Raw genomic sequence first — 6,755 nt, forward strand, 5'->3', positions numbered from 1 at the left:
ATGTGTTCGCCATCCGGTGCTCCACAGCAGAGAGGAAAATTGCACTGCTTCTCTAACCTCTCTGTGATTGATCTCCATTCTTCTGTGGTGGGCACAGCCATGACCTCCTCCACAAGGCAGTCCCAGATAGCAGTGACAACTTCCTATCTTGGAGACAGTGGAAGCCCCAACATGAAAGCTGTTTGCTGAATGAGTCACCAGTGGCTAGGTATATGCAACAAAGAAAACATTTAATTTTGCATTATAGTTGTGCAATTTCATTGATATGGCTGGTGTTTTGTTTTGTTTTTGTTTTTTTTCCAAATGCTCATTGAGTATTTATACTTATGGTGGGGGGGGGGGGACTAGAGCCAATCCCAGTGGCTATGGTTGAGAGGCAGGGTACACCTGGACAGGTCACCAATCCATCGCAGGGCCAACATATATAGACAGACAACCATTCATACTCTCAGTTCAGGTCAATTTCGAGTGTCCAATTAGCCTAGACCCAATTGCATGTCTTTGGATGGTGGGAAGAAGCCGGAATACCTGGAGAGAACCCACGCAGGCACAGGGAGAACATGCAAACTCCACACAGAAAGATCCCCACCTGTCTGGTACTCCTCCGGAGGGCAGCTGTACGCCACTTGACCTCCACCTTGTGGTCCTGTTAGTGCCACTTTCCATATTGTTATTTAAATTTAGCTAATTGATCATTGTAGTTGTTGCATTTAGTGATTGCGCAGTGTTAAATTTAGTCATACGTTATCTTGCATTGTTTAGGACGTTAGAATTGCAGACATGCATTAGAAATAGAGATAGGAAATCTTTCAGGGCGCTAGCAGTAGTGCAAGCTTATGACGTAGTTATGCTCGCGCAGGTTTAGTGAGGAAAACTATCACTTTGATCGTTCAGTAAAGGACGGAGCGAACACTTTTCTACCGTCGTCATAAAACCTCAAACACGCGTAGCGACTCGTTCTTTCTGTCATTAGAAGTGGTTAAAATGTATGAACATGAACATGATGATAAACGACACTGGTGATTAGAAGGGAACTTTAGCCAATAACAGATCCGACCACTGTTTTTCATCTCGCCGGGGTGCGGCTCTCCGAACCCTCCCCGTTTACCCTCTCACCTTCTTATCCCACTCACAACGTTTATTGTTTATACTGACACCACTGGACAGGCTGCCAAACAAAATCTGCTGTTGTGCATCCGACTCCCCAACCAGCACCTCCAGCTCGCACGCCAGGAACCTCTTTTTCTTTGACATTGTTTTGGGAGTGCGGACAGCGGAGACTCTATTTAAATGAATTTGCGTATTTATAGGTAGGCGTAATGTGGGCAGGCCCGGTCGCTCCAACATCTGTGCTCAATTCCATGCTGATTGGGATGTATCAAGGAAAACGCACATATTGATACATCCGTATTTTTTTGTGCATATGCAACTTTCGTGATTCTTGCAACCGCAGTTTTTTAGTATGAGAGCCACACAAGTATTGATACATGAGGCCCCTGATGTCATGTTCAAAGTTTACAGCTTGATTCATGAAAGCAAACAGTAGCTCAAAGAAAAGCACTAGACTTTCTGATGTAAATCTTTTTTTGTGTGTGGTGTGAGTGCACTTTACTTTTACCGTTTATATGATACTTAAGTTTGTTGTGACTTCTTTATGTTTATGCTTCTTGATGCACTTTACAAAGTATTTGAAGAATAAAGCACAATTTGGTGTCAAAGAGTTGTTTGGTGTTTATTTTCAACAACATAGACAGTTTACACACTGTGAATCATTCCGCCATCACTGATTGAGTGCGGCACACCATCTCGTTTTGCCATGGCACGGTTCATTGAGGTGACTGAAAAAAAGCCATCAGGTCATTCCGAACAGCCAAGGCAGCTCTGGTGGAACGGGCCCTAGATATCTGTGCTGGATCCACAGGTTCGACGAGATTGGAGTCATTGGCCACCACTTTTCTCCACTCACCAGGCTGCACTGATCCAGAAGTATCAATGTCCACAAAATTCAGTGAGATGTATCTGCTGTCTGGGGTGCTTACTTCATCAGTGTAGGTAAGGTCGTTGTGTAGGACCACACAGACTTTGACAACATCCACAGCTTTTTCCGGCCGGAAATCTATTGGTCTCCCAAGAATTCTCCACCACACAGCCCTGATCCCGAATGTGTAACCCACCTGGCCCTGGAGTGGTGGTAGTTGTAAACTTGCTTGTCCATGCTCATGTCTATTCCTATATAGGAAAGCACAATAAATTGTTATACAATAACAACTATATATTATACATATGTGTGTGTGTGTGTGTGTGTATATACACACATATACACATATATATATATATATATATATATATATATATATATATATATTTATATATATATTTATATATATATATATATATATTATATATATATATATATATATATATATATATATATATATATATATATATATACACACATATATATTTATATACTTATTGATAAATACCTGGAAAGGGACGCATCATGTTGCAGTGCAGGGGAAAGGCAGCACCAGCAACAACAACATGAGGGATCCAGACTGCGGTCCCTGGAAGTTTAGCTGGTGGGGGCAGATAGAGTTTATGGTTGAGCAGCATTGACCCAAACTTGCTCTAATTGAAAATGCCACTATCGCTCTCTCTTCCATATCCTCCTATGTCCACCATTGTGAAACAGTATCTGTAAAAAACATAAATTCATTGCATTTTTTTAGTGTGGTCACTGTACAACAAGTACAAATTATGTGTCTCTCTTACCTGGCATCGCATGTTGCCATCAGCACAATTGAGTGAGTCCCTTTATAGTTGAATTAGTCACTTCCTGCATGTGACGGTGCTTTTATGGTCACGTGTTTACCATCGAGCCTTCCAACATAGTTTGGGAAGTTCCACAGCCGCCAGTAATCTGCTGCCATGGCTTCCCACTGGCAGGTTGAAGGACACGGCAAAAAGTCAGGCTAGAGGGCTGTCCACAATGCTTTGCAGACCTCGGACAAAATGCTGGACACAGTGCTCGACACCAGTTTGTAGCTAGCCGCCAGAGCTTGCCGGCTTCCACCCAAGGATAAAATTCTTATCTCTGGGCGACATCAACAGGCATGCTGTGTGTTGTCTGGTGCAATACTAAAGGCTGTATACGAAGATCGCCAAATTGCTCCGTTGACATTTGAAAATAGCGAAACTGCATTTTCTCATCGAGGCTCCTCAGTGGGCGAACCAGTGTGGTAAATTCACCCGTTCCCAACCTTGACTGGTTCAGTGGTCGGATAGGCCACCTCCACAAACGTCTTCTGTGTTGCCCGTGCTTCAACATTTGGAGTAACAACATCCATCCATCCATTGTCTTCCGCTTATTCCTACACATTAAGGGTCGCGGGGGGGCTGGAGCCTATCCCAGCGTCAACGGGCGAGAGGCGGGATACACCCTGAACAGGTCGCCAGTCCATCGCAGGGCCAACATAGAGAGACGAACAACCATTCACACTCACATTCATACCTACGGTCAATTTAGAGTATTCAATCAGCCTAGTCCCCAATTGCATGTTTTTGGATGGTAGGAAGAAGCCGGAGTACCCTGAGAGAACCTGCGCAGACATGGGGAGAACATGCAAACTCCACACAGAAAGATCCCGTGCCCGAGCCGGGACTCGAACCCGGAACCTTCTTGCTGTGAGGCGACAGTGCTAACCACTGCACCACCGTGCATCCGAGTAACATTTGTTGTTCAATATTAATCTCTTCCATTCACAGCATATTTTCAGGAAAAAACGCCTAAAAAGACATACCCATCGTAAATGTGTAATTACTACACTTTACTAAAGGTTATATGCATGTTCTTGGTGTCCTTGGACATCTAGGGACTTCAGAGAATGTGTTCCAAGTGTCAGAAGTGTTGTATCTGTCATTAAGCCTGAGTAAATTGGAAAAAAACAGAGGAAAAATTACATTTTTTTACTCTCGCCAAAATATTTTATTTTTTTGACAGAGGAAAACACTATGCTAGCAATGATTTCATGCACCCAGACACCATTGATTAGCTTCATCCACTCCTTGACCACAAATTTACCAAAGGTGATAGAATTTGGGCTAACAGTGAAGCCCAGATCAAGGATTTTGTAAGGATACACCCAGGCGAGAACTCAGTTTGGCACAATTTGGCACAAAAGTGTGCCAAATTGTACCCCCGTGAAAACCCCCGATGGACCTGGACACTCCTCACTCCCTTCTTCTTGGAGGCTAAGAAAATGGTGAAAAATTACTATGTAGAACAAAAATAAATAATAACATTTGTACATTTCAACAAAGGACGGAAAAGGTGTGTAAATATGTAGCCATGACCTCTACTATAATTTGTTTACATATGTATTTACAGATACAATGCAATATCTGAAAACAAAGTTAGCCAAAAATAAACAAATATGGTAAAATAATACTCAATACTATTGAATTGCCAAGCTTACTACTGTGTTTACTGCTACTACTACTGTGTTTACTACTACTACTACTACTAGTGTTTACTACTGTGTTTACAGGTTTATGACAAACCGGGGGGTTTGGTTTTCCATGAAAATAAAAATTTATACAATTTACACAACACTGAGCCTGATAGATAAATGCAAATACCGGTACTCACTCGTAAATGGGGTCCACGCAACTCGTAAACAGAGCCTCCTCCACAGAGCCAGCGTCATTGCTGCTGTCGGGGTCCGACGAGTCCTCTATGTCAACGTCGGACCCCCGCTGTATCTCAAAGAGGATGTCAGCTGTTGTGCCAACTCAACCAGACCAAGAGATTAATTCAGAGATGTGACAATCAGTCCAGCTGAAGAAAGGCTTTCGGCCTGTGAGTCCTAACACCCCTTTTCAAAGCCTGAATTCAAGTGACCACATGTTCTCAGACAAAGGATCGTAAACTGGGGTTATCACACTGACCACTGGCCCCCCTCTGAGAACTCTGGTCACTGACCACATCCAAGAACCTGTCAAATGCTATTGGCTGAGAGCCAGTATCATCCCACAATGAAGTGACATCATCGGCCTCCACATACAAAACTTCAGCGCGAAGGAGACTCTCTCTCTCTCGGTGATTTGCGCCTCTCTGTGATCTTCTCCTCTCGGTGGTTGTCTTCCCTTGGGTGGTTTGCAAGTCTTCAAGAAGATCCCACCCTCCGGTTCTCCACCTCGGACCTCGAGTATTGTGTAGCGACGACAGAGGCTCCACAAGGACAACTCTCTCCCTCTTGTTCACTCATCCAGAGAAGCCACCTTCGAGCCACGCAACCCGCAATAACTGGTCCCAGGGGAAAGCCCATCCCAGCTTCTTCATCCTTCCCACCAGTAACTCCAGCAGACCCTGCAGGCTGCCCCGCCGCCGCTCTGCTGCCTTCCACGTCGAGCCGAACCGCGCTCCGGAACACGGAAACTGAATCCCTTACCGCTCCACCGGGTCAAGTAAGGATTCCCTTAACTAGGCATTTTCTGGGCAGAGAAATAGCTTAGTGTGTGGTATAATGTCTATGAATGCTCTGTTTATGTGACGAAGTCCTGTAATTAGCAGAAATTACATAGAATTATACGTTATTTATCGATGTTAGTTATTAATAACCGTGACCTCTCAAGAAGGCGTTACCGGTTATTAATACTGCATAAGTGTGTTAACACACACATTTTTGGGTTCATCTTTGTTCTTTCCTTCCTTTCTCTCTCTCTCTCTGTCTCTCTCTCGCTAAGCGCTCCGCTTAGTTAATAACACTCCGTAATATCTACCTCCACGGTGCTAACTAGCGGCTAGCTAGCCTCAGCTAACTAGCCTAACCAACGTGTTGCTGATTGATTGATACACGGTGTTAATAAATATATTTTTATTACATGAGAGAAGTCGTAGTGTCTTTTGTGTACGAACTTGTGGTCACGTGTCTAAGCAATAGCCAGTGCTCGGATCTCATCCTTCAACATCAGAGCTGTCCCTAGGTAGTTAATGTTACAGAATATTGACTGTTTAGTAGATAAACTCTGTTTAAGACTGATAACTGTTACAAGTTTGGTCGTATTATAGTTTCCCTGAACTCATCAGGGTGGTTCCCCATATAATTAATATTTAATATTAATTAGTAATTTATTTATTAATCGATAATTATATTCATAGTTATCAATTATCATTATTTTTGACCAATTCACTCTTCAGCTCAATACACAGCCATGTCCCTCTTGGTTTTAAAAGTTTTTTTTCCATGGTTGAAATGTGTTTTTTTTTTTTTTATAAGCACTTCAGTGGCTAGCGGGTCAGAGTAGATCCCGAGTGTGCAGGGTGCAGTTCAGTGGTCTGCCTTCGTCTGTGGGGCGCTGCGCGTAAAAGACGGCGAGAGCGCAGAGTTTGCGCAGGTTTTATGCTCGAAGTTTTACGAAACTGGGATTTGTAGTTCTTGGAATGGTAGGTGTCGATCGATTCAGTAGCTTCTCCCCTTTCCAAAGAGTACAAACACTGCCGTAAAGAGGAAGTCTACGCGATACTATTCAACTTTGATTCCGCAGTGGTCGCAAAATTTAAATGTCCCGAATTCGTACCGAAACAGATTGAAATCACCATAAAAAGGTAAAGTTTGCACTAAAACAGACACCTGACCCTGTTTTGTGAGCATTAGAGTTCAAACTTTGATCGAGAATTGAAAGTAAACATTGCCGTCAAATTTCAGTACATTTTAACAGCGCCCAATTACGTCCAGCGTTTTTCTGCCTGT

The sequence above is a fragment of the Aulostomus chinensis genome, chromosome 20, assembly GCF_037954235.1.
Source record: "Aulostomus chinensis isolate RoL2024-O1b breed Wild chromosome 20, RoL_Achi_v1.0, whole genome shotgun sequence".
In the NCBI taxonomy this organism is placed as follows: Eukaryota; Metazoa; Chordata; class Actinopteri; order Syngnathiformes; family Aulostomidae; genus Aulostomus; species Aulostomus chinensis.